The sequence below is a fragment of the Equus asinus genome, chromosome 3 (assembly GCF_041296235.1).
Source record: "Equus asinus isolate D_3611 breed Donkey chromosome 3, EquAss-T2T_v2, whole genome shotgun sequence".
Taxonomy (NCBI): Eukaryota; Metazoa; Chordata; class Mammalia; order Perissodactyla; family Equidae; genus Equus; species Equus asinus.
The window spans coordinates 60988331-61001898 of record NC_091792.1 but is presented as its reverse complement, the minus strand read 5'-3'; the positions used below and the strand labels follow the sequence as shown (position 1 = coordinate 61001898).

General features: G+C 42.9%; 1 protein-coding gene across 1 annotated transcript in view; it reads left to right on the top strand.

Annotated features, from left to right (window-relative positions):
* Positions 1–406: 406 nt before the first annotated feature.
* BLK (BLK proto-oncogene, Src family tyrosine kinase) overlaps positions 407–13568 on the top strand; it is an 86326-nt gene continuing 73164 nt past the window's right edge. The window contains exon 1 of the mRNA XM_070505092.1: positions 407–426. The gene's annotated coding sequence lies outside the window, so the exon portion shown is untranslated. The remainder of the gene's footprint in view (positions 427–13568) is intronic.

Sequence of the window (13568 nt, the reverse complement as noted above, 5' to 3'; positions counted from 1 at the left end):
GCCTTCAGGATTTGAAGCTCCCAGAACATCTGCTCTCAACTCAAACCAGTCATTAGTGGGATTGTGGAATGGAAGTCTGGGAAGAATTTTCTAAGGGGCCAAGTGCTGGAGAGAAGAGAGGACTGGACTGTGGTCAGGAGACCTGGGATCCAGTCCTGGTGTTACTGCTCGCCAGCTTGCAGCCTTGACCAAATCGCCTTCCTTCTCTTAACCCTGTAAGACAGAGACAACAAGATCCAGATAAAGATTCCGTCAATCTTTCAATAACTGTGATGGAGCACCTCCACCTCCGATGTGCTAAGAGCTGTGCAAGGGGCTGGGGTACAGTGATGGACAAGAACAGTAAGGCCCCTTCTTGTGTGGCTTACCTGTGTGCTAGTGAGCGAAGAAGACAGGCCATAACAATGAAATAAACCGGCCAACAAGGTAAGTTCAGCTACTGATAAGTACCTCCAGAAAATAAAGCGAGATGACACAAGGGAGAATACTGGGGAGAGGGGAATTAAAAGCGGCCAGAGAAAGCCGTTGTCGAGGCCAATGATGCCTTGTACTGGGGTGACAGCGATGCAGGTGGAGATAAGTGGGCAGATTCTAGATCATGTTGGAGGTAGAGCTCCTAGGATTTGCTGATTGGGGGAAAGGGACTGAGACAATGACTGCTAGGCATTTTGGATTGAACAACAGAGTCGGTGATGGTGTTGATTCATTGAATCAAGGAAAAAGTGGGTTTGGGAGGGAAAATCAAGAGATTGATTGGTCTTGGACATGTTAATTCTGAGACCCTAAAGTTGACACAAAAGAGGGATGAGATGAAGGCAGTCAGGAACCCCATTTTGGAGCATGGTGCCGAGCTGTAGAGCAGATACGAAGGGCACACACATAGTGAAGGACCCAGAGGTGTAGTTGCAGGTTTCTAGGGCTCTTTACACCTCTCTCACCTGCCCTATCCCCTTTCAAGTGCCCTCACACTGCTCCGCTCCACCACCAGTGCCTCAAGTACCCCAGTGCTGGCCCCAAACTTCCCCTGCAGGTGGCTCTGGAGCTGTTACCACTTCTCAGCATGAAATCCACACCCGTTACATCCTGGGCTCACAGGCCTGGCTCCCAGTTAGCTGACAAATAGGAAATCAACTGAAGACTACCTTTCACTGAGGGATCAGTGACACTGGGCATCTTATTTTCTGACAGGTAGGGTGTTCTTCCCTCTTTTTATGGGAGTTGGGTGTGTAGGTCGTGTAGGGGCAAAGGAACAATGCCCCAATCCAAAGGCTTTATTGATGGAGTTGTTGGGCTGTTCAGATTGGGTCTGGCTTTGAGCAGTTCACAACCCTTTGAGGCCTTGGATCTTGGTGTGAGGAGCTCCCTGGGGCAGAGGCAGCCCTATTTTCCTGAGGGAGCTTTAGAAGACAAAGAGGATGCTGGCTCCTGGGAAACCGGTGCCCAAAGACCCTCATGGCAGCTGTTGCCTTTGCATCAGGAGTGAAAATTATAGGTTTGTGTTCTGGTGATTGCAGCCAGGGTCAGTGAACTCTAGGATAAAGAACCACCTTAGCAATTCTAGAGATGAGCTCCATTGTCTCCAAGTTGTCCTAAAATGATAGGGTCCCCAGTGAGCACCTGCTCCTTGCCCAATATGAGGTCCTTTCCCATATCAGCTCATTGTTAACGCCCACAGTCACTGTCTGGTAAATATTAGTATCTCCATTTGCAATTGAGGGGCAGGATGGCTGGTTATGGAGGGGCCTGGGGCTGTCGGCCAAGTTGGGATCTTTACCTCAGCCCCAGGACAGGACCTGGGATCTTTGCAGCGGACGGGTGTGCTCTGAACTTCCCTAGGGTCCAGCAGAGAACAGCTCATTCTCAGGGACTGAGATGGGACCCAGGGGCCAGCCCCACCCCAGTGCTGCCAAAGGAGGCCAGTTGGGAGTAGAGGATGCTGGTGTTAACCCATGGAGGGCGCGTCTGCTGCCTCGTTCTTTGGGCACTATCACCCCGAGTGACCTGCCTCTTTATCTCAGAGTACAAACAGGCCTCCTCTGTGTGGTGGGTAAAACATCCACCAGCAGCTCCAGCTTAGTGTCCTCAGCAGAAAGCATGGGTGCTGGAGCCAGACTTTCTGGGTATCCATCCTGGCTTAGCCTTTCACTAACCTGGTGACTTTAGACAAGTCACTTAACCTCTCAGGAAACAGCAAAAGAAACCATCTCATGGAGTTGCTTGAGAATTAAAGGAGATAATACCTATGAAGGGCTTAAAACAGGAGGCAGCCATAGTAAGATGCAGTCAAAGTTAGCTGTTGTTACTGTAATCCTTGTGGCAATCCCGGGAGGGGCTCTCGCGGGCCATGCTGACGTCCAAGACCACTCCATGGGCCAATCCCTGTTGTCAGAGAGGTGGGCTATTATGGCTGGTCAGGCCCTGGATCATCGTCCTCCCCTGTGACCAGGGAGCACATCTCTTAACAGAGGAAGGGGGATGGGAAATTTGGAGAGGCAGATAGAAAAAGCCAACAAAATAAAACAAAAACTAAAGCAAAACTAAAAACAACTACTTCCAAAATCTCCCTCAGATTGCCCCCAACTGTTTTGTGTACTGTCTGAGAGAGTGGCATCCTACTTCAATGGGTACCTCAGCAGCACCAAGCCTGTGGCTCTTCATAGTGGAGTGACATGGAACTCTGGACGAGCCTGCTCAGGCTGCCCTAACGAAAGACCACAGACTGGGTAGCTTAAACAACGGACATTTATTTTCTCAAGTTCTGGACGTTGGAAGTTCAAGATCAAGGTGTCAGTGGGGTTGGTTCCTTCTGAGGCCTCTCTTCTTGGTGTGCAGGTGGCTGCCTTCCCCTGTGTCCTCACGTGGCCTTTCTTCTGTGCATGTGCATGTCTCGTGTCCCTTTTGTGTGTCCAAATTTCCACGTCTTATGAGGACACCAGTCATATTGGACTAGGGCCCACCCTGAAAGCCTCACCTTAACTTGTTCCCCTCTTTAAAGACCCTGTCTCCAGTCACATTGTGAGATACGGGGCATTAGGGCTTCAACATATAAAGTTTGGGGGGACATGATTCAGCCACAGAATTCTGAGACGTACAGAACACAGAGACTTTAGGAGGACTTCAGAAGTCACCAGGTCCATTCCCTGCGTTTCGTAGGTGAAGCTGGGAGTCCTGCAGCCACTTTTCCAGAGTCCTAGAGCCGCTTTTCTGGAGTTACAGAATAAGTGAGCGCAGAGCTGTGGTCAGAGTCCCAGGGCTGCCCTGCTCAGCTGTGTGGCTTGGGGCAGTCACCGCCCTCTTCTGTAAGGAGCGGCTGAGGAGTCCTCTTGCACTGGGCTGGCTGTCAAGAAGTCCAAGTATGATCCCGCTCACAAACATGCTTCGTAAACAGCCAAGCCAGCACCCAGGGATGCCTCAGCGTTTGGACAGGCAGGGGAGGGTCGTGATAATAGAGGCTCTTGGTTTCTGAATGCGCTCCTTACTCAGAATGCAGAGAGGGAGTGGGCTTGCTGACTGTGCGCCAGCCCTCGTACAAAGGTTCACATTTATTCCTAACAACAGCTCTACTTCAGTCTAGAGGTTGCTACACTATTTTGCAAAGGAGAAACCTAAGAATCAGAGGACTTGAGTAACTTGCCCAAGGTCACATCTAGTGAGTGGTAGAGCCAACGCTAAGTTTTTCTGACGTAGCCCGTGCTCTTTCTGCTCTCCACCAGGTGGAGGCCAGGGATCTGGGGAAAGGCCTTAGCCAAGAATGGAACCTTTAAAAGCCAACATGCCCTCAGATTCCTGGCTGTATTCAGAAGTACATAGAGAGGTTTCCTGTGACATATGATATTTATCTGGGAGGCACTGGATACGACAAAAATGTGGATGAGGAATTAGGACTTAGGGGTTCCATATTGTGCTGAGTTACCCTGTGTAAACCTCTTTCCCTCTCTGGGCTTGAGTTTTCCTCAGGAGGAGGCTGGACTAGATAAGAAGTGGAAAACACAAAGGTGGCTTGAGTGAGGGAGACAGATCCAGCAAAAGCGATGGCCTCTCTGTCATTCGCTGTCACACTTGTGATAGAAGGATGGGGACAAGACAAATCTTGCCTTTCTGTTAGCCCAACTCTAGCAAATAAAGCAGCAATACAGCACAGGGATAAATGTCAACTGAAAGTCCTCGAGTGGTGGGAGACTGTGGCACGGCTCCAGCTGAGGAGCAGCCACCACCCGGCTCACCTGATCGTGACCCTGTGGGAATGCTGTCCTGAGGACTTTTCGAAATAAGACAGGAATATGGGATTTCAAATACTATCTCCTGGTTTCTAATTGCTGTCAACAAACTTTAAACCTAACATAAATGGGCTAATGCTGGATGGAAAGGGGAAAAAGAGAGACTTCTGTGGGTCTGTGTCCTGGGCTGACAATTGGAGATCTCTGGATTGGGCACATCTAAGGCCTGCTGCCTGAGAGTGTGGATGACCACCATAGAAAGCACCAGAATGGCATGGATTTGGGAATTTGGAAGTACATTTCCGAACACCAATTACAATGTGTGTGGGGTTTTTACCATTCTTTAAACAATTCTCTGAGACAAGCTGGGTGTCCAACAATTTGACTCAATTTTGACACTATCTGCCTGGAGATAGCATGAGATCCCATAGGTTAAGGGCTCGGTCCTACAAGCCTGTGCCCCACCCTCACTTCAGATCACAAGTCCAGGTTGTCACCTGTGCTTCTGACAGATGACCCATAGATCGGAGATTCCCATGACCCCCTCTTTGGGTTCCATTAATTTGCTACAGCAGCTCACAAAACTCAGAGAAACATTTTACTAACTAGACACTGGTTTATTATAAAAGGATATAACTCAGGAACAGCGAGATGGAAGAGAGCGTAGGACAAGGGCAAGGTATGGGGTAAGAGCTGGGAGCTCCCATGCCCTCCCAGGAGCCCCACTCTCCCAAATGTCTATGTGTTCACTGAACCCCATCCTTCTGAGTTTTTATGGAGGCTACATGACATAGGCATGACCAGTTAAATCATTGACTGTTGGTAATTTAACTCATTCTTTATCCCCTCTCCCCTCCCTGAAGTCAAGTGGGACTGAAAGTTTCAACCCTCTAAACACATGGTTGGTTCCCTTGGCAATCAGCCCTCATCCTTGGGTTACCCAGATGCTTTCCAAAAGTCACCTCATTAACACAACAAAAGACACCATTATTGCTCTCAGCACTTAGGAAATTCTAAGTATTTTAGGAGCTCTGTGTCAGAAAACTGGACAAAGACCAAATATATATTTCACAATAAATATCATATGAACATGTGAACATTTACCAGCCATCTTTACCCTGCTCTATTCCCCAAACAATCCCAACATTTAGGCTTGTTTTGTTCATCAATTAGGACCCCTTCTGCTGCATAACTGAAAACCCAACTTGGAAGGGAATTTATAGTTTCCTATAATTGGAAAGTCTAGAAGTAGGGCAGACTTCGGCATTAGTTTAATCCAGCAGGTCAACAACATCCCCAAGGACTAGTTCCTTTCCATTTCTCTGCTCTTCCATCTGCAGTGTTGGCTTCATCCTAAGTCTGCTCCTGTATGATCTTGGTAGCTATGAAGAGCTCCCAGGCCACACTGCAGAAACAGGGGACTTAGAATAGAAGTTTGAATCAAGCCCTCCTGTCTTATAAAATAAGTGAGAGCCATCTTATTTACCCTGGTTGGACCCACTTAGAGCAATTTCTACCCTTGAACCAATGACTACAGTCTCAGGGATGGGATGTGCTGATTGGTTCATGGGAGTAGGGTTGGGCCAGATTGCCTCAAACCACTTGAACTTGAGGGAGAGGAGAGCATCCCCAAAAGAAAATCTGAGTTTTATTAGAAGGAGGAGGGGGAGTGGATTTTAGCTAGGCAACCACAGATCCTATGACATTTTCCAACCCTCTCAGCTGCCCACTCCTGGTGGTCAGGCAAGGGTAGGAGTCCTCATCCCTGTCCCTTGGGTGTGAGGAAGGTACAAGGGCAAACTTTGCTCCAAACCCTTCTCGGTTCTCCCTAGCAAACGTCTTTGATGAGTTTCTTGCATGCACTCCACACCTCGCACACAATTCTTGCCTGAATCTGATGGGGGAGTCGGTCCAGACTACAGTTCAGATCCTAGGACATTCTAAGTGCTCAGAAAATTCTAAACAACCACATTGAGGCTGCTGCCCAACCCTGCCTTTGCATATTACTCCAAATTGGATTCTACCTCGTGTTTAGCTCTCTCCTTGGTAGCAGCGGGGGAGGGGCAGTTGGAGGGTTCCACGGGGACAATGCTAAGAAAATGAGGTACAAGTATGGTGCTGTTCCAAAGGTTTAACACTGACAAGTCAGCATAGTCTCTGGCTGAAAATCACCACTGCAGCTGTGCCAGTGTAGACAGGCCAAATGTTTAGTGCTCCCTACCTTCCCTGGGAGCCTTGGATCCTGCCTCACTGTCACTTGTTTCGTGTCCAGCCGACACGATTACAGTGATGTTGGTAAATGTCTACACGGCATTTGTGAGTCATTACAGTCATGGTGGTAAACTACATGGTATTCATGTGTCATTACAGTGGTGATGGTAAAGGTCTACACTACATTCATGTGTCAGGAACTGTTCTAAATGTCATTGAATCCTCACAAAACCCTGAGAGACAGGTATTATTATCATCCCCACTCTAAGGTAAGGAAACAGACCCCAGCTAGGTTGGGCAACTTGCCCAAGTCCTCAGGGCTGTTCTGCGGCAGGGCTTGACCCAGGCAGTCTTGCTCCAGACTCCAAGGTCTTAACCACTAAACTACTTCAGGGACACATGCGGACTCACTTGTAAGGACCCACATTTTTGGGGCTTCCGCCTTCAACTTAAAAGAAATGGCAATGAACATTTTCTGAGTGCCTTTTGAGAGCCAAGCACTTTACAGACCTGCTGTCTCAAGAATCTGAAGAGCTGGGTTTTGTTATCTTAGTTTTAGAGACAAGGAAGTTGAGGTGATTAGGTAACACAGCCAGAATCTCACAGCCAGTAAGCGGGATTATGAAAGTGGGATTTCAACTCTGAGCTGCGTGGTGGTAAAGCCCGCGCTCTTCCCACTGGTTCCAGCTGCTTCCCAGGCTCGCCACAGTCCCTTTGGGATGCTTCTCACCAGGGTTTTTGGCTCTGTGGGGCTTGATGGCTGAGTGGTAGTGAAAATCAATTTAGTAGGTCAAAACCAGCATTTAAAAAATGAAATAGAACTGAAATGAATAAAGCCCACAGAAGAAAGGAGAAGAGAGAGGGGTAAAACACAACAGAATGTATAAAAGGTGAGGATAGGTATTTTTTGGTGAAACTGTGCGTTAGTTATTCACATGTGTATACTGGGTTGTAATGTAAACTGTGGGTCACAATAAAAAAAATTGGAAGCCACTGCTCTGTGCTTTCCTGTCCTTTGTCTGCAAGCATCTCCTCTAGGGTCCAGGGCTTGTGATATCCACAACCTTAATGATAGGCCCTGTACGCTCTCTAGTTTTGAACTGAGCTATTCTGAGAAAACAAGTCCATTTCCTATTGGAGTTCCCAAGGATTAGAGAAAAGACTGCTAATTTCGTGAACGTTGGGATGGCTGCTAAGAATCACATTTTGTTGCTGCCTCTTCTGTTCAGTGTTCTGAGACTTTTCTCAGGACCACATTCCCAGAATCTCCCTTGGTTTCCGGGCAATATTCCACCTGTGAGTACAGAAGCTCAACTCTCCGTAATCTTGGTCATCTCCTTCTCTCTCTTGATTTTTTTTAAATCTAGTTTAGTGTGTATCAGGGTCATACCTGTATGTGGTTTAGAGACTCACAGAGGCTTGCTATGAAAAAACCGTGGGCTCCTTTGCCCCTGCCAACTACTGTTTTCTGCTCCCCAGAATGCACACTTTCAGCATTTTCAACTGATGATTGTGACATTTACCTCCATTTCACCAAATAACATGCTTAGATTGCCATTTCATGATATTTCAGTTTTAGACATGATCCTTTTACTTCTTACTATGAGATAAATTTAGCTCTTTTTCAGTCTCTCCAACATACTCTTCTTACCTCCCCATCTTTCCAGTATAGCTATATATTAATTTTTATTCGCTAAGTATTCAATGTTTCTGTTATGATTATACAAACTCTACCCACAGCTGAACCATATACTATACTATGCTTATTTTTTTCCAAACACAATATTAAGTTTTTCCTCGATGTAATTGACTTGATTTCTCATTTGCTTAATTATCTATGTGTTGGTCATTAATTCAATCCGCCAAAGTAGTTGTCCTTAGTTTTGTAAATCTCTTCTCAGTACATTCAAACACATCAGGCAATACGGTAATATTGCCTTAATGAAGAAATCCCCCGGGACACTGACCTGCTCCAAAATGTCCCACTTCACAGCTGTTTTCTTGAGATTTCTCTTCACCATCTTCTTGGGGATCTCTTTCACCTCTCTCATATTGGCTGCTCTGTTTCTTGGATCCCAGGTTTTTTTCTTCCTTGGTTTAGTTCTTCATTTTTATAGTGTACATCATTGAGTCTCTTCTTTAGAAAGGGGGCATGGAATCAATGTTTTGAGACTTTGCTTGCCCGAAAATGTCTTTATTGTACTCCCACTCCCAATTAATCGTTAGGCTCAAGATAGAATTCTAAGTTGGAAATAACATCCCCTTAGAATTTTGAAGACATTGTTCCATTATTTTCTGGCTTCCAGGGTTACTTTGAGTAATTCAAAACTATTTTGGTCATTGGTCCTCTGTTCCCTGTTTTCATTCTGGAAGCCTGTGGATATTCTCTTTGCTTCATTGTTCTGAAATCTGATGATGCAGTGCCTTGGGATAGGTTGGTTTTTATCCATTGTGCTAAACATTCAAGGGACCTTTTCAATCTGGAAACTTAACTCTTTCAACTCCAAGAAATTTTCCTAACTAGTGCTTTGATAATTTTGTTCTGTTTTCTCTTTTCTCTCTTTGTGGAATTTTTTGTTATTTAAAAGTTGGACCTTCTCTAATGGTTCTTTAATTATCCCTTCTGTTTCTGTCTGCTTTCTCTTTTTCTCTATTTCTTTGAGATTTCTTCCTTTTTATCTTTCAACCTTTCCATTTTTCTATTAATCCCTGAGGCTCCTTGTTCTTGTCGTTTCTGAATGTTTCTTCTTTTTTAAGCATCCTGTTTTTCTTGTTTCCTGGTTCAATATTATCTACTAACTCTGTAAGAATACCAATAATAGTCTTTGTGAAGCTGTCCTTTCCCTGCGCAGACTCTGTTTCCTCCGAACTTTTCCTTTTTCCTCCTGTGTGTTTTGTCTCTATCTGACATATCAGATGCTAAATGCTTACTTATTCTTGACTGGTCGTTCGTATTTCAGAGTGGTGCACTCAAAAGATTGTTTGACATTCTGAGCCCATGGGTGAGGATTGTCAACTGTTCTCACTGTAGGGTGATATGGCTTGGGCTGTGTCCATGGAAACGCTTAGCATTTTTAGACTCTGGGCTGGTCAGAGTCCCCAAAGTAGACTTTCCTACCCTCCTGCTTGAAGGCCTAAGGCCGGATGCCTATGTTTTGGATGCGTATTGGGGAGGAAGGCTGCGGTTGGCAGTTCTCAATCTTCAGTAGGCAAATTTTCACTTATTCCCTCTGACTTCAGGATGGGGGCTGTGTCCTCAATTGTGCCTGGAGTCTCCCAGTTCAGAGTCCCTCTGTTGTAACCTCAATAGACTCAACAGAGAACAAATCTCCAGTCTTCTGCTGGGGTGTGGAGGGGCAAAGGGCAAGGTGTGCTGAGTAGGGAGGAAAAGCAAGGGGGTGGAGTCTGACTGCTTCCTAAGTAAGCTTTCATCAATCATTTTGTTTTTAACACACCTTTTCCCTCATTTCTAATTCCTGAACCTTCAGGAGATTCTGTGATGAAAATGGGGTCTTCTCTTGTCCTTACTGAAATTGAGTCTTTATCGATTGGTCTAGCTAGAGGTTCATCAAACCATCTTTTGGTTTCATTGATTATCTCTTTTATTTGTTTGTTTGCCTTCTGTTTCATTGATTCCTATTCTGATCTTTACTATTTCCTCCCTTCTGCTTGTATTAGATTTGATTTGCTCTTCTGTTTCATTGATTTTACATATTTCTTTTCTTGTTTTCTAATCTTGGTATTTAAAACTATAAATTCCCCTCCAAGTACTACTTTTGCTGTTACCATACAATTTAATATGCTTTTTTAAATTTTGATTTACGTCAAGATATTTCCTAATTTCCCTTCTAACTCCTCATCTTTGAGGTTGTTTAGAGGTGTGTCGTTTAATTTCCACATATTTGGAGATTTATCAGATTTATTTCTATTATTGATTTCTAATGTAATATTCATCGTGGTTGGAGAATATACTTTGTGTGATTTTGTTCCTTTCACAGTAATCGAGACTTGTTTTACGGCCTAAGATAGGGTCTATCCTGGTCAATGTTCCATGCAGACTTGAAAAGAACGGGTATTCTGATGTTGCTACGTGGAGTGTTTATACACGTCAGTTAAATCAAATTAATTGACAGCATTCTTCAGTTCTTTATCCTTCCCGATTTTCTTTCTGCTTGTTCTATCAATTCCAGAGAGAGGAGTGTCAAAATCTTCAACTGTAATTGTTGGATTATAAATTTCACCTTTTAATTTCATCAATTTTTCTTCATATGTTTCAAGTTTTTTTCTTTTAGGTACATACACATTTATAATTTTTTCCATCTTCTAGCTTTATTGACCCTTTTGTTACTATGAAATCACCTTCTTTTCTCAGTAATATTTCCTGTCTTAAAGTCTATTTTGTCTGATGTTAATGTTGGCACTCCAGTTATATTTGTACCGTATGTATCATATATATTTTTCCTATCTTTTGCTTTCAACCTATTTGTTGGTCTAGCGTTAATGTCAATCTGAATTTAAAGTGCATCTTTTCTAGCCAATATAGAGTTGGATCTTGCTTTTTTTTCAGTCTGTCAATCTTTACCTTTTGATTGGAGTGTTTAATCTATTTATATTTATGTAATTATTTACGTTTGGATTTAGATCTACCATTTTACTATTTGTTTTCTACTTGTCTCATCTCTTTTTTGTTCTTCTGTTCCCCTTTATTGCCTGATTTTGTATTAAAAAACTATTTTTAGTATGCCATTTGAATTCCTCTTTACTTCTTTCCCTCAGCTTTATTTAGGTATAATTGACTACCAAAAATTGTATAGAGTTAAGTTGTACAAGTGATGACTTGATACATGTGTACGTTGTGAAATATTGACCACCAACAAGCCAATCAACATTTCCATCACTTCACATGTTTACCATTTCCTTCTTTTTCCCTTTTTGTGGTGAGAACACCCAAGATCTACCCTCTTAGCGAAATTAAAATACACAATATGATATTGTCCACTATAGTCACATTGCTGTACAGCTGTTCTTCAGAACTCATTCTTTTTGCATAACAGAAACTTTGTACCTCTTGACCACTATTTCTCCATTTCCCTCTTCCCCCAGCCCCTGGTACCATCGTTCTACTCTTTGTTCCTACGAATTTGAATATTTTAGATTTCACATATAAATTAGATCACCCAGTATTTGTTTTTCTGTATCTGGCTTGTTTCACTTAATGTAATATCATCCAGGTTCATCCATGTTGTCACAAATGGCAGGACTTTCTTCTTTTTAAACGCTGAATAATATTCTATTTTGTGTGTGTGTATATATACACATGCATATATATGTATAAATGTATACACATATATATTTTCTTTTCTTTATCAATTCATCTGTTTGATAAACACTTAGGTTGTTTCCATGTCATGGCTATTGTGAATCATGATGAAATGAACATGAGGGTGCAGATATCGCTTTGAGATACTGATTTCATTTCCTTTGGCTGTATACCCAGAAATGGGATTATAATGTAGTTTTATTTTTTATTTTTTGAGGAACCTCCAGACCATTTTCCATAATGGCCGTACCAGTTTACATTCTCACCAACAGTGTACAAAGATTCCCTTTTCTCCACATTCTTGCCAATACTTTTTATCTTTCTGATAATAGCCATTTAAAGAGGTATGAAGTGATATTTCATTGCTGTTTTGATTTGCATTTTCCTGATGAATATTGAAGTTGAGCATCTTTTCATATACCTATTGGCCATTTGTATGCCTTCTTTTGTGAAATGTCTATTCAGGTCTTTGCCCATTTTTCAATCGCTTTTCTCTTCTCTTGGTTTTTTTTTTTTTTTTGCGATTGAGTTGTACGAGTTCCTTACATATTTTGGATATTAGCACCTTATCAGACACATGGTTAAATATAAGATATGAAAGCATAAAACTACCAGAAAAAAACCATAGGGGATAAACTTCTGGGGTTTTTTTTGTTTTTTTTTTTGTTTTTGAGGAAGATTAACCCTGAGCTACCATCTGCCGCCAATCCTCCTCTTTTTGCTGAGGAAGACTGGCACTGAGCTGACTTCCATGCCCATCTTCCTCTACTTTATTTGTGGAACACCTGCCACATATAAAGTAGAGGAAAAATATTTTCTCCCATTCTACAGGTTGCTTTTTTGCTCCGTTGACTTTTTTCCTTTGCTGTACATAAGCTTTTTAGTTTGATGCAATCCCTTTTATCTATTTTTGCTTTTGTTACCTGAGCTTTTGGTGTTGTATCCAAAAATTCATTGTACAGATCATTGTCAAGAAGCTTGTCCCTGGGGCCGGCTTGGTGGCGCAGTGGTTAGGTTCACACATTCCGCTTTGGCGGCTTGAGGTTCACCAGTTCAGATCCCGGGTGCAGATCTATGTACCGCTTGTCAAGCCATGCTGTGGCAGGTATCCCACATATAAAATAGAGGAAGATGGGCACGGACATTAGCTCAGGGCCAGTCTTCCTCAGCAAAAAGAGGAGGACTGGTGGCAGAAGTTAGCTCAGGGCTAACCGTCCTCAAAAAAAAAAAAAGAAAAAAAACTTTTCCGTTATGGTTTCTTCTAGTAGTTTTATGCTTTCAGGCCTTACATTTAATTCTTTAATCCATTTTCAGTTGATTATTGTATATGGTATGAGATAAAGGTTCAATTTTGTTCTTCTGCATGTGAATATCCAGTTTTCCCAACACTGTTCTTTGAAAAGACTGTCCTTTCTCATTGCATGTTCTTGACATTCTTATTGAAGATCAGCTGACTGTAGATGCATAGATTTATTTCTGGGCTCTCTATTCTGTTCCATTTGTCTATACGTCTGTTTTTATGCCAATATTATACTGTTTTGATTCCTGTAGCTTTGTAATATATTTTGACATCAGGAAATGTAATGTCTCCTGCTTTGTTCTTCTTTCTCAAGATCGCTTTTGCTATTTGAGGTCTTTTGTGGTTCCATGTTAATTTTAGGATTTTTTTTCTGTTCCTGTAAAGAATGCCGTTGGGATTTTGATAGGGCTTGCATTGAATCTGTAGATCACTTTAGATAGTATGGACATTTTATAATATTAATTTTTCCAATCCATGAACACAGGATGTCTTTTCATTTATTTGTGTCATCTTTAATTTC